Source organism: Prenolepis imparis, unplaced genomic scaffold, assembly GCF_030444845.1.
Source record: "Prenolepis imparis isolate NDT839.2.m4 unplaced genomic scaffold, iyPreImpa1.0 SCAF_9, whole genome shotgun sequence".
Lineage (NCBI taxonomy): Eukaryota > Metazoa > Arthropoda > Insecta > Hymenoptera > Formicidae > Prenolepis > Prenolepis imparis.
The window spans coordinates 8,364,827-8,377,216 of record NW_028141167.1 but is presented as its reverse complement, the minus strand read 5'-3'; the positions used below and the strand labels follow the sequence as shown (position 1 = coordinate 8,377,216).

Sequence of the window (12,390 nt, the reverse complement as noted above, 5' to 3'; positions counted from 1 at the left end):
CAGTTCGAGTTTTTTGACCGTAGATTATGCGCCTTGTGCCGCGGCTTTACTAAACTACGCGACGCGACGCTATACGATGGATAGACTCTACGGGTTACATAGTTACGCGTTACATATAATATAGCGGACGCACCGGAGATTTGGCGTAGTAATTATGCCAGAGGTAGATAACGGCGGCCGAGCTCGTATTTCCTGCGGTTATGGCATTAGAACCCGGGTGTGGTAGCGGTGGGTCCGGTAAGAGGTTTCTGCCGCTAATATTAGCGAGTTCCCTCGCGTAAAAGAGACTAGCTCGAAAAAAAAGGTTCCCGCGAATTTTTGGAACACCATTAAGCTGCTGCTGCTGCGTCGCTGCTGCCGCGAAAATTTACGATCAGGACGACGGCGACGAGGCGAATTCCAGCGCGATTTTCGGCAAAGCCGAAAATGGAAGACAGTTTATGTTTACGCGTCGTAAAATCTTCCTTCCAGTAAACCATCCGGTAAACTTATATGTATACGAGGCACCCCCCGAGGGTAGTGATTCACTCTCGCGCGTCTGCAACTCGAATGCATATGTATGTATATCGCCTTTACATCACTCGCACTCGCGCGTTGGCTCGCGTTTTTATCTCGCGTTTAAGTAGCCCCGTCACGCGCTATGCAGCTTCCGGCTTTATACATTCGCGTTCGTTTGCATCTCGGCGTACCAACGATTCGACGAGAAAGAGGTAGTAGAACCTCGTTGCCAATGTATATACGTCTTCGAGACGTGCCGACGTTTTCGCCGTGTTTCGTCTAGTTTTGTTGCCACCCACCTGGGATCCATTTCCTTCATTCGCCAATTTGGAAATCCTGTCGGAATCGTAAAAGAGAGAAATACTCGGCTGTACATCGATCTCGTGGGATGGATTCACGAGTCGGTGGCTTTTGCCGACGAAAACGGCATCCGATCCACGCGCAACTATTTCTTGACGAATTATTTCTCCCCTTATTCGTGTTTTAGGGAGAGAATGAGAAACGACATCGCGACGCGACGTTGTTCGTTAAAGAACGAAGAAGCGATACTTTGCCATCTAAGTTTATGCAATCAATTAAATCTTTGCAAGTTCATTGGGCACGGTCCTCGTTCGCGTGCTGTTCGATATTTATCGCGCCACTCGGGAGGGGTGCCGAGAATCAATAACGAGCTCGTCGAAAAGTCCTTGGATACTTCTTTTCTCGTTTTCGCTCTCATCCATCTCTCCTCTCGCAACTTTTCTTTTTCCAACCGTTTTTCTAGCGTTTCGCTAAACTTTGCCGCATATTTTCTCCGCTTTCTTGTCATTTATCACTGATCGAACGCGTGCAGCATATTTTTAACGTTGATGTCGCAATGATAAACAGACAGAAGAGAAATAAGGATGTTACGCGTCACTGTATTTCGACTACCTGATGTTTCGCGAAAACCATCGAGTCGCTTCTCTTTTATCGTTGGCCAAAAAGTCGTGGCGTGTTCGTGCGTTTCTCTAGCGCGCACGTTGCAACGCGAGGAACCGTTAAACGTCACAACGAGAGTAGGCAAAGAAAGGGAAGGAAGAGAAGCTGTGCTGTAAAGTGGAAAGAGGAGGACGTGGCGGAGGTGGAGGCGGTGGTGCGGAAGTTTTCGTAAGATCGTATAAAGGAGGAACTGTGCCGTGGCGCAGGAAGGAAGACCCGCGGATGAGGGAAGGGCGGGCGAAAAGACGGAGAGAAGAAAAGCAGAAAAACAGATTTGGAGAATCCGGCGGACCGTTTCTGTGTGCATGTGCACGTGCACGTGCCGGTGCATTGCGTGTGTTACGTGTGTGCGCTGCGACAGCGCTTCTCAATCTTTCCTAGCTCGTGTGATGTCGCTCCTACCTTTCATTTATCTCGGTTACGTTTCTAGTATTTTCGAGAAGGAAAGTTTTACACGGCTCGTTTCGAAATTGGCCCGCGCGACCTTTTTTTTGTTTCGTCTTTTATAACGGGCGATTCCTCAAAAATATCACTCCGATCTCTTATGGACCTTCTGGACGATCCATGGGTGATCGCCAAAATTGAGAACCGTCGTCTGGAGAGCCCCTTAGCGTGCAGGATCCAACGTGTGTGTCTGGCGTAGAAGGCAAAGAGCCGCGGAGAGAAGGTTGTCACGAACTATCTCCGCGATTCACGCACCGAATAATTCAATGAAATCAGGATGTGCGCTCGGGCGTGAAATTGCCCTGAAGAGAGAAAGAGAAAGAGAGAGAGAGAGGGATATATATATATCCCTATATATATGTCTTAGCTTCGATTACGACTTCTGATAACTCCTCGCTTCGCAATCCTTAATTGTCCTTGATTCTTCTTCTCCGATTGCTCGCGTCGTCAAATGTTTGTTATATACGTACGCCCGTCGTTCATAATAATTATTATTAAAAGACAAGACGATATTGGAAGCGAAAAAATACGCGTCCGAAAGACGGCTCTATTCTACACAAACAATAAGAAAGAGTCGAACATTCCGTTATCGGATGATAATATTGAATATCCCGTTTATAGCTTTCGATACTTCTTCTCTTCAATACAGATGATCCAATCGAATCTCTGATTAACTGTAGTTGCTCATTTATCTTCCGTTTCTTAAGTACAAAATAAATACATAAAGGTAGATTTGTAAACGGATGAGGGAATATTTGTCAGAGAGTATATCTCAAGATATATCTCAAGAATATATCAAGACGACGTTTCGCATCTTGAAACTACCGCGATTGCAACGTATCTTTTGTTGTTCAAGGATAGAATCTATGGTTTTGATACGAGCTCGCGCTAGCTTGAGTAAAGAAGGCCGCGAGACAGTGTGGAAATGATAGGAGGAAGGTTTGAGAAAGCTCGAAGGGAAGAAGAGTTCTCCTTTCCCTGATTCAGTACGTCCAGCTTTTCACGAGATCTTTCGAGAGATCGCCGGATGACCTCCCGCGAGGTTTAATGGATCGAAACTCGCTGAAAGTGAGCTCGCGAAGCAGCACGCGATACCGATATCGGAATACCGTAGAGCAGCGGTGACGACAGAGAGTTGCAAAAAGACTATAAGAGACATCGAAGGAGAGAAAGAAAGACGACGAAGACGACAACGACCGCGAACGAGGACGACGGAAAGAGGGAGGCCTCGCGAAGACGAAACAGAGGAAGGAGGGAAAGAGAGAGAAAGGTAGAGGATTCTTGGGGTATAAGCTTTTCTCCCCCGAGAGTCGATTTCTGGGCGGCTCCTAACATTTTTCTCATTAAATCGATCGCGGTGACACGCGGATAGACTCGTCTCTCTTCCTTTCGCGCCGCCAACTTTGCTCTATCCTCCGCTCCTCTCTCGCCTTCTCTTCATTCCTTCTCCGAGGAAGAAGTGTGCAGTCTTCCTTTCTGCGCACTCGACGTAGCAGCGCAATCGACGTCCTACGGAACGAAGTTGGTTTCTTCCTTCGAGCTTTTCGTAATTTACGTAATCCGCCGTTCCACCCGCGTGCTCCGTGCCTATTCGCATTTCATCGCCCTGGAAAGGGAGACAGAGAAAGGCCTCCTTCCCTTTCTCTTTTTCTCTCTCTCTTGTGTCTTTCTGCTGTCACTTTCCTTATCTTCCTCTAGCATCGTATCTTACCTTGCGGAGTGGATGAAAAAGTTTTCGCCCTGCTCGTCGATGCCCTTCGAAATCCCGCGACCGATATCTTCACGTTGAGACGCGATCGTAAAGCGGCTTTACTCAGCAGCGACGGAGCGATTCCGAGTGAGTTGCGTCGCCGACCGGTTCGATATATTCCCTCGCTAATCGTATTTTTGCGCGCGCATGTCAAAAAGTTTCACCCTAAGGAAAAAAAGAAGACGCTTCCTTTATTTCTGTAATATCGTTTACAAGTTCATGCTTATCAGGCATAAGCAGCGCGTTTTTATCTGACAATGAGATTTTTTTTTATACCTGTCTATTATGTTTCATGATCAGCAAGATGCTAATAAATTATTAAGAATGTAAGAATATATATACATACATATATCAAATTTAGTGTAGGATTAATAATTTCGTTCACTATGTTTCTCTAAACATTGACTATTACTACTGATACAGTGACGAGTCAATTTTTATACATGTTTGAGTTTTTGAAGCAAATAAAAAATAATTTATATTCACAAACATATGTGTGTGTCATTAATTGTGTGTATATTGTGTATATAAACTATATTTTTTATTTGCTTCAAAAACTCTTGAAGATGTATGAACTTAAGAACTGATCTGTGTTACTGCGTCAGTAGTAATAGTCAATGTGTAGAGAGACATACTGAATAAAATTATTAATCTTATATTCAATTTTTATATTCGTCTCCAGAACTATTATAACATAAGAATATACGTATATATTTTATTTGGTTCAAAAACTCTCGAAGATGTGTGAACTTAAGAACTGATCTGTGTTACTGTATCTCAGTAGTAATAGTCAATGTGTAGAGAGACATACTGAAAGAAATTATTTATCCTACATTAAATTTTCTCGTCTAGAATTATTAACTTAATTAAAGTTTAAAAAGGCGGATTGAATTAGTTATTCTTATTTTAAATGTTAATAATTTGATTGGTAAATCTTAAATTTTAACATTTGCCCATATTACAATTTATAGAAAATCTAAAAAAAAAAAAAAATCTTTGTACTGGATTTTATATTCATTCATTTTCTACCCAGTTGATAAAATAAATATGACACTGACTTTTTTTTTTTTTATTAGACAAAAGTTTTACTCAAGTTTTACTTTTTCTCGGAATCTAACTAGCTCTCTTAAAATTTAAAAACATTTTTAAACTATCCTTTTTCTTGGAACATATTTACTTACACGCGTAATAAACTTTTCGTACTAATCATCTGCTTCCGCTTTGAAATATATCCATAGTTATGGCGGAAACAAATTTTTACAGTAAAATTTAAGTGGAACCATTTTGGATCTTTTCATTGTCGGTCGATGAATCCTTGATTCGCCTTCGGAAAGCAAGATAACGTCCTTCGAGACGTTACGGGTAGAAAAATGCAGACTTTCAATTCGGAAGTAGTGTCAAGTCGATAGAGGGTGGAGATGGTACTTAAGCCCTATTCATCCCCCGCGAGAACTTCATTCGGGAAAAGGAATATTTAACGGAAACGAGACGATTTCGAAAAAGGTCCGAACGATTCGGGTCACGGGACTTCGATAGCGGGTTAATGTTATATTACCGAAAGACTCGCCATTCTCGGAGGTCGGAAGCGGAAAAGAGGCCAACGATGGAGGAAGTAGAAAAGCCGGCTAGATTTGGTCGTAATTCCTGACTCCCTTTTACCCTTTCCCACCTTCAGCCCCTACAGATGCTTCGTCTTTCCACCGTCGAAGTGAAACTCTCGTTCCCGCGCTCGAATCATTATCCGCGACAACGACGACGACGACGATTTACATCGCTGTTACACGACGATTCTATTTACATTCAAGATGAAAATGCGCATCTGTAAAATTCATTTTCCAATCTGTTATAATCGTTCTGCTATTATCAGATTATATATGCTAGTTGGCGTATGTATATTTTACAATTATTTTCTAAATCTACCAATTTTTCGCTCGAGGCGATATCATGTATTTCTCAATAGAATATTGCGATTTCAAACACGGTATTATTGGCGTTAGAATATTCGAGAATTACGAAAGATTTCGAGATTTTTTATTTTATTTTTATATCCGAAATGTGAAATCACGTTACGATCCCTTTATTTAATATCCGAAATGTGAAATCACATTACGATCCTTTTTTATGATCTCTCTTTATAATCTCTGTTATATCGATTCTATCTATTTTATTAATTTTGTTGCGCTAATTCTAGAGACTGATTCGCATCTTGTTCGAAAAACAAAAAATATATATTCCTTAATTTAATTAATATGTCAAAAATGTGCGGAGGTGAAGCGAATATCTCTTTCCGTGCGTATGTATTTTTCTACAAATGTCTGTCGACGATTTCCTAGAAAAGATGAGACACTGTAATCTCAGACGTTGTCGTTACGGTTTTTTTTTCTTTTTAAAACGCGAATATCCTCATAATGAGAAAGTTCAGCATCCCGGGAAAGAGTCGGCAAAGAAAGTCATCGTATACGTACGTATTAAAATGTCACGGTAAGACGACACCGTCGCGGCGACGTTTCCGACGTATAACGTGAAATCAACAAAATATGCATGCAGAACGAACAAATCTCGACGACGAGCAGCAAGCCTCAACAAAACTGTTGCACAAAGAAAGGCGAGAAACAATGAAGGGCGCGAATCACTGTTGAATATCGGGAGTCGCGAAATAAAAAAAAGGTCCCATCGAAAGCTAGCTCGCTCGTGATGCAGCTTGAGAGCTAACGAAACTCTCCAGCCAGGGGACATTAATGAAATGTATTGCCGGGAGCCTCTCATCCATCGTTATTCGTTCGCTACGCACATTATACATACGTCATTCGATGGAAAATACGTACGAATCTGTATCGTCGTCGCAATATCGAGCGTTGGTCCCGTAATTCTCGGTGGCGTCGAAGAAAAACGGCCGATATGACGATCCATTAACGGAGTCGGGCGCATTATCGGTTCTTGCTCCGTTCAGTATTGTGCGTCGCGGGCGTCGCGCTGGTATGCAATAAAAGATTAATCGAAGGGATTCTCGATGGGAGGAAACGGCTCCATTCTCTTTTTCTCTCTCTCTCTCTCTCTCGCTCCCTTTGAACTTTCGCAAAAATAGTGAATAGGTTCCACTCGACCTGCTCGCGCGCGATTCGACTTGTCTCGCGGGATTGAAAGTTTATCGCGCCGTTCTCCAACAACGCTCGAGCGACGAAAGAGTAACTATTAGTAAGCCATCTTGTTTTATTTCTGAATTTCCGTCGACGGAAACTTACAAAATAACAATTTGTTTAATCAAAGTGAGACTTAAAATTTGCATTCTCTGTCGAAATTACGCGAAAACTGAAATTTATTTTTTCAATAAGTTTATTTTCTCAAGCTTTTAAGAAAATAGATTCGATCGTTGAGCCCTTTTCACGCCCGCGATCGAGAGATTTTAATTTATTTGACTGAGATTGGACTTTATATATCTCGAATGAAAAAGTTGAATCTCGATTCTTTTTTTTTCCCCCGCTCCCTTCGTAAGCCAGCATGAGTAATCGCGCACCGACGCGCGATCGGCGAGCACCAGGTGACACGCTCCACAAATCATCGTTGCGTTTCCAAGTTCCGGGGTTTGCAGAGCCAGTTCGGAGTTGGTACACGCCAGCACCGGCGTGTATAACTGCGAACGTCAACAGAAATATTATGAGATTACATATAACGAATACGCGTGCTCTATAATCCACTCGGTGCACTCTCGCACGTTTTCCGCCACTCATTGTAGCGACGTAACCGCGTGGCTTGCGCCGCAGCCTGTAAAACAATGTGTTGGCTGCTGCGAGTTCTCGTATAGCGCGCGGCCTCGAGATTTACGAGACTCGATCTTTCCTAGCCACCGCGGAATTAAAGCGATACAGGTACAACCCGCCGCCGCCGTCGTCGTCGCCGCCGTCGCCGTCGCTGTGACTTTCAATTTGGTGAGTGGCGAATCTAATTTTCCGACGTAGCCAACGCGCGATCTTCTGGTCGTCGGATTTACTTGTGCGCATACCGCGATGACTAATGTACTTAGTTTAAAAGGGTGGTCGTGCTTTCGCAAATATAGAGAGAGAATCGTCTCTGCCCTTTCTCTTTCTCCTCGTTCGAGCCCGCTCGTATATATAATATCTGATAATTTTATCGCATCTCTATATATTTTTTCAAGTATTTAATATTTAAAACCGTCTTTTCGGATTTTGTGAATGTGTGCGCTAAATGATAATTTTATACGACATTGTCTCTCCTTCTCTCTCGGAGTTTAGAAACATATCATTCTTTGCTCCCTTAATTTGGTTAAAAATATATTCACGAAAATAATATTTCAGCATCTCTTTTTCGCAGTTTTCGTATATTTAAGTTCGATCGTCCCTAGGATCGCGACAATACTTTTCGCGATCCGATTCAAAATTATGCGGTGGAAATACTCGTGCTATCGGACAACTTCGCGTCTTCTTGACGTGCGAAATAAAAAAAAAAAATGATGGTGGGAATGGGAAAGAGCCCGCTGACACTTTTATACGGACTGACGGTCGCATCGACACGCAGCAGTGCCGATCCATTATGCATGTTTCTCTCGAATCTTCTTTGCTCCCTCGTTTCCGATCTTTCGTGATCCTAAGTGCAGCGCAGTCGTCATGTCGTCATCCCTAATACGTTTTGATGCTTGCCCACATTTTATTTTTCATGTGAAAAACTTTTGCGCTACTCTTTCTTTTTCTTTTGTCTACATAATGATAATATAGTAATTTCATTTTTAAGACAAAAATTCATTTTTACGTCACGGACGCGCGTATAATTTGTGTTATTATTATTCTTTATTTAAGCTCCCATTAATAATAATTGTTTTCGTATTTTATTTTTCACGCGAAAATTAATGACTTTTATGAATTAATATATTTTCTTCGCACTATATATATATATATATATATATATATATATATATATTTTGAATTACACGATTATCTGTATCTCTCCTTAAAGCATTTATTCACCTTCGCATAAATTTGAGAGGATGATTTCCAATTATTTCACGATATTTTAAGCAAGTGTATATAGACACAGTGTTCATACACAGGAAACGTAATGACCGAAGGCTAAAAACTATCGAAATTCTATTTATAGCGAAAGTGTTGGATAAATATTGAATCCGGCCGCCCTACTTGCGACTGGCTAAACGGACATCGTAAATTTTTAACGTTCGCTCGATGAAAAACAAAGCTCACGGCGTGAGTTCGGTATTAACGATCGTAAAAATCGCAGAAAATTGAAAAACGGCAGACGGCTTATCGAACATCACTATCGCTTCACTATAACATCGATTATTGTTGACAGTCTAAACAAAAGTTGTATAAGCCTGTGACAAGTATTCGATGATAAACTTTTTTATACGTCAATATTAATTTCATTTCTTTTTTTTTTTGACAGCTCACACAGCTGTTTTCGCTAATTTCGGATTGACCTGTATCGACGTTGTACGTTGTACGTAAAGATGTTTAACGAGTATATATATAGATTAAATTGGATTTCTTAACAAATTTTATTATAACGTCTTCCTTCATATTCACAATGAGATATGGACGCTTAATTCGGATGAGCGATCAATTTTGGTAGCAACCGACGGAACTGCTTGCCGGCTCGAGGATACCATGGAATTCACTTAAGAGCTATGCATGCTGCATTTAGTTAGTACATTTGAAACTATCCTCCATTCGTATCCCGGGACTGTGTTCATGTTCTTTGAGTTATGCACCGCGCATGTTTCGTGCGCGGGTTATGTCTAATTTGCTTTTCTGAGAATTCCTTCAATGCACCTACAGCGAAATCCATCCCTACATCTCTGCTCTTTCTTATTAAAAACTATTAATCTAATTATACATTTGGCGCGCAATATATGTCGCTATTGAATGATATAACACGTCGAAGTGCTTTGAGTATACTTTGAGAAATGCAGTCTGCATCTTCCACTATTTTTGATTCAACTTCTTTAAAAATAATGACAATTATTTTGTTTATGACGAAAAATAAAATACAATATCGAATTATATTTATTTATTCACTATTATTATACATTAAGTGAGCAGTAGTATATTATACGTATATTTTTCGATTTTATGAGATCCGTTGTGTATTAGATGGCAAACGTCAGTTTACAACGTATATAATCCGAGCAAAGTAATCTCGGGATAAAATTTTTATGTCAGATCTTCGCATGTACATACATAGTCATAACTCGTGGGATAATCTAAATCTGCTTTCGCGTCAAGACTTAGATATATCAGATTAACGCCGTGCACGTAACCAAATCAATTATCCTATATAAGTGCAGTAATACTGGCGGCTTATGATAACATATCGTTGTTCTATGGAATGATTCTAATTAATCGATTATATATTCGACTTTTCGTAATTGTCCAAAACAGGTAAAAGAAAATTAAAAACTTGACTTGGAGCAAGTAAATTAATATTAAAATTAAATAAATGATAAGAAAATATTGTTAAAGCGAAAATTTGCTAAATTAATTTTAAAATTATAATATCTTATAAATATGAAAATAGTTGTATATATGTTGTATATGATAATTTATATAATAAACGTTTAAACTTTGAATTCAAAAATTAAGGCCTGTGTAAGTCCAGTAGAACATTTTCTGAGGGCTTATTTTGTAGGTCTTGAAGAGACCTTTAAAACGCGCCCAAAGAAAATGTTCTACGACTTACACAGGCCTTAATTTTTGAATTCAAAGTTTAAATGTTTTTTACGAAAATTAAAGCCTGTGTAAGTCGTAGAACATTTTCTTTGGGCGCATTTTAAAAGTCTTTTCAACACCTACAAAATGAGCCGCCAGAAAATGCTCTACGACTTATGCAGGCCTTAATTTTTGAATTCAAAGTTTAAACGTTTTTTGGGAAAATTAAAGCCTGTGTCAGTTGTAAAACATTTTCTTTGGGCGCGTTTTAAAGGTCTCTTTAAGACCTACAAAAGAGCCTTCAGAAAATTCTACGACTTACGAAGGCCTTAATTTTTTAATTTAAAGTTTAAACGTTTTTTGCGATTTATAATGTCACAGAAATTAGCTGATTAAAACATTAATTTGCTAATTAAATTTTTAAATAATATGTTAAAAAATTAAAATATTGTAATATATTGTAAATAATATGTTATAATATCTTATTCTCGATTAATATTTTTGACAGAAATCAGCTGATAACTGTCAAAAATTTTAATCGAGTTTAAAGAATTATAACATATTATTTGAAACATTATTATTTTAATGTTATAACATAACATTTAAAATACTGTAACATTTTATTTAAAACATATTTTGTAATTATTACATATTATTATTTTAAAATTTAATTAACAAATTAATGTTTTAATCAGCTGATTTCTGTTAAAAAATATTAATCAAGTTTAAACAAACTATATAAAAATTCTTTTTTATATAAAATTGTGGAATGGCACGCGCGTAGCGCGCACTGTGTTCTAATATATATCAAAAAATTACGATCACGGATTTATTTCTTAGAAAAATTATCGCAAATGTTCCAAATTATCACGAACTAGAACATTTGACGATTTCGTCTTTTTCGATAGATAAAATGTGGATCTTTCGATAACTAACTATAAGATAAATATTTTCTAGATTGCTAATAAATTCTAAAATTATACAAAAACGTCATATTTAGTTTTAGCAGACTTCGATTTCAATAAATTATGTTATAAAATATCGAAGAAATATTACACGCACTTTTGAGCGGAAAAAAATAGATTTATTTTTAAATTTACAGTATATATTTAAATATTGTATTATGTTTTTGCGAATTTTTCGGGGCCAAACCGAAATTATTTTGTTTCTAGAGTGAGCCATTTCATAATAGCACAATATTTGTATATTTTAATATATAACACAGAAATAATCGCCAGAAAGTTTTAATCGTGTTCATGAATATGTACATGAACAAAAAAAAAACGAAAATATTTAACACTTATTTGCTTGTCATATACTTTTTATTTTTTTTTTAAAGAAAATTATGTATTTCATTGTTTTAACGAAAAAGTTAATATATATTTTCTTAAATCTTTTTTTATATAAAGTCAACATATAATATCTTAATTCCTTTGTCGGAATTGCACTCTAATTAATTTCTGGCGATTAATCTACATATACAGGTAAGATTATACATATATACATGTATACATGCAATACACTCACCAATACGGTGCAAAGCTTTATAGTACAAAGCGTTGATTTATAACATATAAAAAACACAAATTATATATTTATTTATATATTTATATAATATATAAATTTCTTTCAATTATAATCTGCTTACCGCCAAGTCATTGTTGGGGTCGCAGCGCGTGCGAGCTCGGAGCTCGGCTCGGCTCGGCTGGGCTCGGCTCGGCTCGGCTCGGTTCGGCTCAGTTCGGCTCGGCAGTGCGGGCAAGTCCGATTTTGCGACCATGACGTAGCTCATTGCGTTGCGCGTCCCGTAACTGGCGGTGCCAGTCTTGCATTAGTATTGCTGCTTTTAGATGTATTTTCGGTTGTTCGCGATCGACGTTGCGCGTCCATCATCGGTTCGCGACAGTACGAGTGTGAGTTTAGTGGTTTTGCGTGCTTAATTATCGTACAAAGCCGAGTGCGTCGCGAAATCGTGTACGACATCGTGATCGCGATCGTACGGGCGAGTCCGTTACGCGACGCGACGCCATTTCATGAGCGAGTCTACTGTGTACACGGGCGGAA

The 12,390-nt window shown here is 38.9% G+C and overlaps 1 protein-coding gene across 5 annotated transcripts in view; it reads left to right on the top strand.

The window, feature by feature from the left end:
* The window catches only part of LOC145940300 (putative receptor-type tyrosine-protein phosphatase mosPTP-1), a 294,710-nt gene that overhangs the window by 40,860 nt on the left and 241,460 nt on the right, over positions 1–12,390 (top strand). The gene's annotated exons all lie outside the window — the stretch shown is intronic.